A 9,318-nucleotide genomic window follows, 5' to 3' on the forward strand; every position below is an offset into this window, starting at 1 on the left:
CTACTACACTTGGCTAATTTTGTATTTTTAGTAGAGACAGAGTTTCTCCATGTTGGTCAGGCTGGTCTCGAACTCCGAACCTCAGGTGATCCACCTGCCTCAGCTTCCCAAGGTGCTGGGATTACAGGCATGAGCCACTTTGCCCAGCCTATTTTGTTTTTTATAATGTCTGTTCTCATTTACATTCAAGCAAACAATGTGCAAGCATTCTTTTTTTTCTTTTTCTTTTTTTTTTTTTTTTTTTGAGATGGAGTCTCGCTCTGTCACCCAGGCTGGAGTGCAGTGGTGCAATCTCGGCTCACTGCAAGCTCCACCTCCCAGGTTCACGCCATTCTCTTGCCTCAGCCTCCCGAGTAGCTGGGACTACAGGCACCCGCCACTACGCCCAGCTAATTTTTTGTATTTTTAGTAGGGGTTTCACCGTGTTAGCCAAGATGGTCTCAATCTCCTGACCTTGTGATCTACCCACCTCAGCCTCCCAAAGTGCTGGGATTACAGGCGTGAGCACCCGGCCCCCAAGCATTCCTTTATCTTCACACCTTTACTAATTTTTTTTTTTTTTAAATAAGAGTTATTCTAACAGAAGTGAGTTGATATCATAGTTTTTTTCTTTTTTTCTTTTTTTTTTTTTTGCTTTGCTTTTCCTGGTAATAATTGATATTGAGTATTTTTTATATCTCTTGCCTGTAAGTGTGTCTTTTTTGAAAAATATTTAAGCTCAACTCATTTTTAATATTGTTTGTTTTTATTCTATAATTGAGTTTCTTATATATTTTAATATTAAACCCTTGTCACATGTATAATTTGCACATATTTTCTCCCATTTTTTAGTCTTCTCATCCTGTTGATTGTATCAGATTCTGTGCAGCAACTTTTTAATTTGAATTAATCTGACTCCTCTATTTTTTCTTTGGTTCCCTGGGATTCTGAGGTTACATTTTAGAAAGTCACTGCCCAGACCAATGTTATGGGGCTTTCACTGTGTATTTTTTTTAGTAGTTTCAGAGTTTCAAGCCTTACATTTAAATATCTAATTTATTTTAAGTTGATTTTTATATATGGTGTGAGATGAGGGTCTCATTTTATTGCTCTGCATGTGGCTATAAAGTTTTCTCAACACCATCTATTGAAGATACTGTCATTTCCCTAAAAGATTGTCACCTGTTAATATAATCAGCTGTAAGTACATGAATATATTTCTCATTTCTCTCTTCTGCTCCATTGGCCTATGTGTCTTTTTTTATTGAAGTACCATACTGTTTTGGTTACTATAGCTTTGTAGCATATTTCAAAGCCAGGTAGGGTAATAGGTTCAGGCTTTTTTGTTTTGTTTGATTGCTTTTGCTACTCAGGGTCTTCTGTGGTACCATATAAATTTTAAATATATATTTCTTAATTCCTATGAAGTTTGTTGCTGGTATTTTGATAGAAGTTGCATTATATTTGTAGATCATTTTGTATAATGCAGATATTTAACAATATTAATGCCAATTCATAAATATTTTTCAATTGTGTATTAATTATTACTTTAATATTCTTTAGATTATAATGTAAGGTTTCAACTTTTTGGTTACATTTATCTCAAAGTATAGTTACCACAGTTATTGTAGATAGGATTGTTTTTTAATTTTATTTTGAGATAGTTAATTGTTTACAAAAATGCTACTGACTTCTGCATGTGGATTTTTTATTCTGTAAATTTAATGAATTTGTTTATTAGTTTCTAGTAGTTCTTAGTAAAGTCTCAGGCTTTTCTATACTTAAGATTATGTCTTCTACAAATAGTAATAATTTAACTTCTTTTTCCAATCTGGATGCCTTTGATTTTATTCTCTAATTTCTCTGTCTCGGACATTTCGTACTATGTTTAGCAAGACTGAAGAAAATGGGCATCCTTGTCTTGTTCTAGCTTTCAGAGTAAAAGTTTACCTTTTCCCTGTTTAGTATGCTGTTTCCTATGCACTTTTTTGTTATATGTGGCATTTATTGGCTTCAGGTGCATTTGTCCTATACTTAATTTTTTTCAGAGATTTATCATTAGGGAATGTGTCAAACTTTTGTTCTGCATCTATTTAAATGTTAAAGTTGTGAAATCACAACTAACTCGACATAAATACAAAACATCCTCAGAGACTACTATGAACATCTCCATGCATGCAAACTAAAAAATTTACAGAAAATAAACTCCTGAATACACACAACCTCTCAAGATTGAACCAGAAAGAAGCAAAAATCTTGAACACAGCAAAAATAATAAAATGTATAATGAAATTATACATTTAGCAATAGAAATTATACATTATATTTTACATTATACATTATAATTATACATTATAGTAATAGAAATCATTCATTAGTAATAGAAATATATACATTGGTAATAGAAAACCCACAAACCATGAATACCCCTAGATCAGATGAATTCACAGCTAAATTCTACCACATATACAAAGATGAGGCCGTACTAATCCTCTGAATGTACTCCAAAAATCAAGGTGGGATTTCTTCCTAACTGTTTATATAAAACCAGTATCACCTTGATACCAAAATCTAGTGAAGACAAAACAACAACAACAAAAACTATAGGCCAATATTTTGGGTGATCATTAAAACAAAAATTCTCCATAAAATACTAGCAAGTTGAGTTCATAATCAAATCAAAAAGTTATTTTACCACAATCATGGGAGCTTTACTTCATGAATGCAAGGATGTTTCACCATATACAAGACAATAAATGTGATTCATCAAGTAAAGATGATTAAAAGCAAACATGACTATCACAATAGATACAGAAAAAGCATTCAAAAAATCCAATATTTATAAAAATATTCTCAACAAACTAGGTATTAAAGAAATATCTCAAAATAGTAAAGCCATCTGTGACAAATCTTCAGCTGAAATAATACTGAACAGGCAAAAGCTGGATGAACTCTCCATACGAATAAAAATAAGACAAGAATATCCACTGTAAACACCTGCATTCAACATAGTTCTGGAAGTCCTAGCTAGAGCAATTAAACAAGATAAAGAAATAAAAGGGATCTAAATAAGAAAAGAGAAAGTCAAATTATTCTCACAGATGATATAATTCTCTACCTGGGAAACTTTGGAGAGGTCACAAAAAGACCCCTAAGCCTAAAAAGTGACTTAAGCAAAGTCTCAGGATACAAAATTAACATACACAAATGAGTAGCATTTCTGTACATGAATAACACTCAAGCTGAGAAAAAAATGAAAAACACAGTTCTGGTCAGCAACAAAGCCTGAGTCCTGTCCTCTCGCTCTCCTCCCTGGACAGCATGAGCTTCACCATTCTCTCCACCTTCTTCACCAACTACCGGTCCCTGGGCTCTGTCCAGGTGCCTGGCCGGTCAGCAGCACAGCCATCATCTATGCAGGCATGGGGTTTCTAGTTCCAGGATCTCTGTGTCCTGCCTCACTGCTTCCGAGGCGGCATGGGGTCCAGGGGCCTGTCTGCAGGGATAGCCGGGAGTCTGACAGGAATGGGAGGCATCCAGAATGAGAAGACCGTGCAAAGCCTGAACTACTCCCTGATTTCCTACTTGGACAGAGTGAGGAGCCTGAGGACCAAGAACCAGAAGGTGGAGAGCAAAACCCGGGAGCACCTGGAGAAGATGGGACCCCAGGTCAGAGACAAGCCATTACTTCAAGGCCATCAAGGACCTGAGGGCTCAGATCTTCACAAATACTGTGGACAATGCCCACATCATTCTGCAGATCAACAATGTCCGTTGTGGGGAAAAGAAAGAGATCAGATTGTTACTGTGTCTATGTAGAAAAGCAAGATATAAGAAACTCCATTTTGATCTGTACTAAGAAAAATTGCTTCTGCTTTGAGATGCTGTTAACCTGTAACTTTAGCCCCAACCCTGTGCTCACAGAAACATGTGCTGTAATGAATCAAAGTTTAATGGATTTAGGGCTGTGCAGGATGTGCCTTGTTAACAATATGTTTGCAGGTAGTATGCTTAGTAAAAGTCATCACCATTCTCCATTCTGGATTAACCAGGGACACGATGCACTGTGGAAAGCTGCCGTGACCTCTGCCCAAGAAAGCCTGGGTATTGTCCAAGGTTTCCCCCCACTGAGACAGCCTGAGATATGGCCTCATGGGAAAGGAAAGACCTTACCATCCCCCAGCCTGACACCTGTAAAAGATCTGTGCTGAGGAGGAGTACTGAAAGAGGGAGGCCTCTTTGCAGTTGAGATGAGAGGAAGGTATCTGTCTCCTGCTCGTCCCTGGGAATGGAATGTCTCAGTGTAAAGCTGGCCATTCTCATTTGTTCTCTTCTGAGATAGGAGACAACCGCCTTGTGGCTGGAGGCAAGATATGCTGGCAGCAGTACTGCTCTGTTGCTGTTTGCTACACTGAGATGTTTGGGTAAAGAGAAACATAAATCTAGCCTATGTGCACATCTGGACACAGTACTTTTCCATGAACTTATAACAGCTTCCTTTGCTCACATGTTTCCCTGCTGACTTTCTCCCCACCTGCTGCCCTGCTACACTCCCCTCACTAAGATAGTGAAAATAATGATCAATAAATACTGAGGGAACTCAGAGGCTGGCGCTGGTGCGGGTCCTCCGTATGCTGAGCACCTGTCCCCTGGGCCCACTGTTCTTTCTCTATACTTTGTCTCTGTGTCGTATTTCTTTTCTCTGTCTCTCATCCCACCTGATGAGAAATACCCACAGGTGTGGAGGGGCTGGCCCCCTTCAGTCCGTCTTGCTGCTGATGACTTTAGAGCCAAGTGTGAGACAGAGCTGGCTGTGTGCCAGTCTGTGGAGAGCGACATCCATGGGCTTCGCAAAGTCACTGATGACACCAATGTCACTCGGTTGCAGTTGGAGACAGAGATCAAGGCTCTCAGGGAGGAACTGCTCTTTATGAAGAAGAACCACAAAGAGGAAGTAAAAGGACTACAAGCCCAGGTTGACAGCTCTGGGTTGACCAGGGAGGTAGTTGCCCCCAAAGCTCGGGACCTTGCCAAGATCATGGCAGACATCCAGGCCCAATACGACGAGCTGGCTCTGAAGAACCGAGAGGAGCTGGACAAGTACCAGTCTCAGCAGATTGAGGAGAGCACTGTAGTGGTCACCACGCAGTCCACCAAGGTTGTAGCTGCTGAGATGATGCTCACAGAGCTTAGATGTACAGTCCAGTCCTTGAAGATTGACCTGGACTCAATGAGAAATCTGAAGGGCAGCTTGGAGAACAGCCTGAGGGAGGTGGAGGCATGTTAAGCCCTGCAGATGGAGCAGATCAACAGGATCCTGCTGCACTTGGAGTCAGAGCTGGCACAGACCCGGGCAGAGGGGCAGTGCCAGGCCCAGGAGTACAAGGCCCCGCTGAACATCAAAGTCAAGCAGGAGGCTGAGATCGCCACCTACCGCTGCCTGCTGGAAGATGGCGAGGACTTCAATCTTGGTGATGCCCTGGACAGCAGCAACTCCAAGCAAACCATCCAAAAGACCACCACCCACCAGATAGTGGATGGCAAAGTGGTGTCTGAGACTAACAACACCAAAGTTCTGAGACATTAAGCCAGCAGAAGCAGGGTACCCTTTGGGGAGCAGGAGGCCAATAAAAAGTTCAGAGGTAAAAAATAAAAGAACAGAATTCTATTTAGGATAGCCACAAACAAAAAACAACATACTTAGGAATACATTAAATGAAGGAGGTAAAATATCTCAACAAAGAAAACAAAAAAAACACTGCTGAAAGAAATCAGACAAAACACAAATACATGGAAAAGCATTTCATGCTCATGAATTTGAAAATTTCATATAATTAAAATGTCCATGCCACTTAAAGCAACCTGCAGATTTTTATTCCTATCAAACTGTCAGTGCCATTTTTGTAGAAATAGGGAAAAAAGCTATTCTAAAATTTATATGGAAGAATAAAAAAAGCCAGAATAGCCAAGGCAACATTAAACAAACAAACAAAATAAAATCTGGAGGCCTCAAATTACCTGACTTCTAACTGTGCTACAAGCTACAGTAATCAGTATAACATGGTTCTGGTACAAAAATACACATACAGACTATATTGGTCCATTTTTATGCTGCTAATAAAGACACACCTGAGACTGGGTAATTTATAAAAGAAAGGTTTAATTGACACAGTTCCATATGACTGGGGAGGCCTCACATTCATGATGAAAGCCAAAGGGAAAGCAAGACATGGCAGCAGGCAAGAGCAAGCATGTGCAGAAGAACTCCCTTTTATAAAACCATCAGATCTTAAGAGACTTATTCCCAACCCAGAGAACAGCATGGGAAAACCCCACCCCCATGATTTAATCACCTCCCACCCAGACCCTCCAATGACGTGTAGGGATTATTACAATTCAAGGTGAGATTTGGATGGGGAAATAAAAAGAAAATAACTCCCTATCTAATAAATGATACGGGGAAAACTCGTTGGTCATATGCAGGAGAAGAAAAAAACTCCACCTCTCACCATATAAATAATATATCTCAATATAGTTTAAAGACTTAACTGTGAGACTTCAAGCTATTAAAACCCTAGAAGAACATGTAGAAAGTACTCTTCTAGACACAGGGCTCTAGAAAAAAATTATAACTAACACCTTAGAAGTTAATGCAACAAAAATGAAAACATGTTGAGGTTGTGGAGAAAAGAGAATCTGTATACACTGTTGGTGGAAATGCAAATTAATTCAGCCCCTGTAGAACACAGTTTGAAGATTTCTCAAATAACTAAAAATAGAATTGCTATTTGGCCCATTAATCAAATTAATGGGTATATACCCAAAGAAAAAGAAATTATTTTACCAGAAAGACACAGGCACTCACATGTTTACTGCAGCACTATTCACCATAAAAAAAGACAGAATTAAAGTAGGTACCCATGAATCTTAGATTCATGTTCTTTGTTAATTTGCTTAGAATAAAGGCCTTCTGCCAGCTTGGAGGACAGCCTGAGGGAGGTGGAAGCCCACTACGCCCTGCAGATGGAGCAGCTCAACGGGATCCTGCTGCACCTGTAGTCAGAGTTGGCACAGACCCAGGCCCAGGAGTACAAGGCCCTGCTGAACATCAAAGTCAAGCAGGAGGCTGAGATCGCCAACTACCTCTGCCTGCTGGAAGATGGTGAGGATTTCAATCTTGGTGATGCCCTGGACAGAAGCAACTCCATGCAAACCATCAAAAAGACCACTACCCACCAGAGAATGGATGGCAAAGTGCTGTCTGAGACCAACGACACCAAATTCTGAGACATTAAGCCAGCAGAAGCAGGGTACTCTTTGGGGAGCAGGAGGCCGATAAAAAGTTCAAAGGTCAAAAAAAAAAAAAGAATAAAGGCCTTCTGCTGCATCCATGTTGCTTCAAAGAACATCTTTTTCTGTGGTTTCTTAGTATTGCACTGTATATAAGTATTTCAGATACTGCATGTTCTCACTTATAATTGGGTGCTAAACATTGGGTGAACATGGAAACAATAAATGCTGGGAGTTCTTAAAAAAAATGCCAAGGTACACTGCTTGGACAATGGAATTATTAAGTGCCCAAACTTCAACATCATGCAGTATACTTATGTTACAAATCTGCCCACATACCCCCATGAATCCAAAATAAAAATAATAAAATGCTTTGTGGTATAATGGCATGTTATATTTCTCCAGTTCTGGGTTAATAGTTGAAATTAGGAGTGAAAGACACAGAATTATGTCCATTTTGAGTATAGAGGTGAATGTTTTTATACCAGGTCGCCCCACGTTTTATGAGCTAATATCTCTGAAAGCCCTTGGTTTATAGCCCAAAAAGTGTCTTATCCCCAAGTATGCAACTAAAATAAATGGCTATATCTTTATATTGTATTTATTAACTGTACACTAGATTATAATTTGTTACTCTACTCTTTTTGGGGAAAAAGTAGTTTAATCACATTTCTCTTTTAGAATAAACCATTTTTGAAAATGTCAGGCTGTGAAAATCATGTTAAATTCCTAAATTAGGAAAATAATTTTTTTTTTTTTTTTTTTTTTGGCGGAGTCTGGCTCTGTCACCCAGGCTTGAGTGCAGTGGCGTGAATTCAGCTCACTGCAACCTCTGCCTCCCAGGTTCAAGCAATTCTCCTGCCTCAGCCCTCTGAGTAGCTGGGATTACAGGCATCTGCCACCATGCTCAGTTAATTTTTGTATTTGTAGTAGGGATGGGGTTTTGCCATGTTGGCCAGGCTGGTCTCGAACTCCTGACCTCAGGTGATCTGTCTGCCTCGGCCTCCCAAAGTGCTGGAATTACAGGTGTGAGCCACTCCGCCTGGCAAGAAAACATTTTTTTTAAGCATAAAAGTCTTATGATCATAGACCAAAAATAATGAAGTACACAGTATGGGTTATTTATGACCACACTGCTGCAACCACTCTATCACAACCATTCTGGTGAAAATAATAATAATAATAATGGATTAGAATGTATTTTTAGAATACCTTTCTGATTCTATTGCAGTGTTAAATTCTTGTCTTTATTATTTGTCATATAGAAGTCTGTACTTCAACAAAAGATGCCAAGAATTTCAAGTTAATATCCTCACACATATATTCTCACTAGAAGGGCACTGGTGTATTTGCAATCGAGGTGTAGCATTTCTGGCTTTGCTTGTGCTACTTTGATTGTCTAAAATAGAAAGACAGGAAGTAAAGTGGAGTCAGCCATGACATATTGAGTTTCTACAGCAACAACATCTGAATTCTTGTGTTATGTCAACCAGAAGTAATGACAGTATTTTATTTTATTTTGTTTTATTTATTTATTTATTTAGAGACAGAGTTTCACTCTTGTTGCCCAGGCTGGAGTGCAATGGCGTGATCTTGACTCACCACAACCTCCACTTCCCAGGTTCAAGTGATTCTCCTGCCTCAGTTGCCTGAGTAGCTGGGATTACAGGCATGCGCCTCCACACCAGGCTAATTTTGTATTTTTAGTAGAGATGGGGTTTCTCCATGTTGGTCAGGCTGGTCTCAAACTCCCGGCCCCAGGTTATCTGCCCACCTCGGCCTCCCAAGGTGCTGGGATTACAGGGGTGAGCCACCGCACCTGGCCACATGACAGTATTTTAAAACTAAAAAAAAAAGAAATTGATACATTATATTTTTAATAGTTTTTCAATAGTTTATAAAAATTTATAGTTTTTGAAAGATATAAGTTAAACAACTTGAACATGCAGATAACTGTTTCATCTGGATATTGTTAATTATTTTTATTTTATTATTTATTTATTTATTTATTTTGAGACTGTGAAGTCTCGCTCTGCTGCCCAGGCTGGA

The 9,318-nt window shown here is 39.3% G+C and overlaps 1 pseudogene; it reads left to right on the top strand.

The window, feature by feature from the left end:
- The first annotated feature begins 3,225 nt into the window (after positions 1 to 3,225).
- Positions 3,226 to 7,790, top strand: LOC129020601 (keratin, type I cytoskeletal 18-like; annotated as a pseudogene).
- The last annotated feature ends 1,528 nt before the right edge of the window (positions 7,791 to 9,318 follow it).

The sequence above is a fragment of the Pongo pygmaeus genome, chromosome 20 (genome assembly GCF_028885625.2).
Source record: "Pongo pygmaeus isolate AG05252 chromosome 20, NHGRI_mPonPyg2-v2.0_pri, whole genome shotgun sequence".
NCBI lineage: Eukaryota > Metazoa > Chordata > Mammalia > Primates > Hominidae > Pongo > Pongo pygmaeus.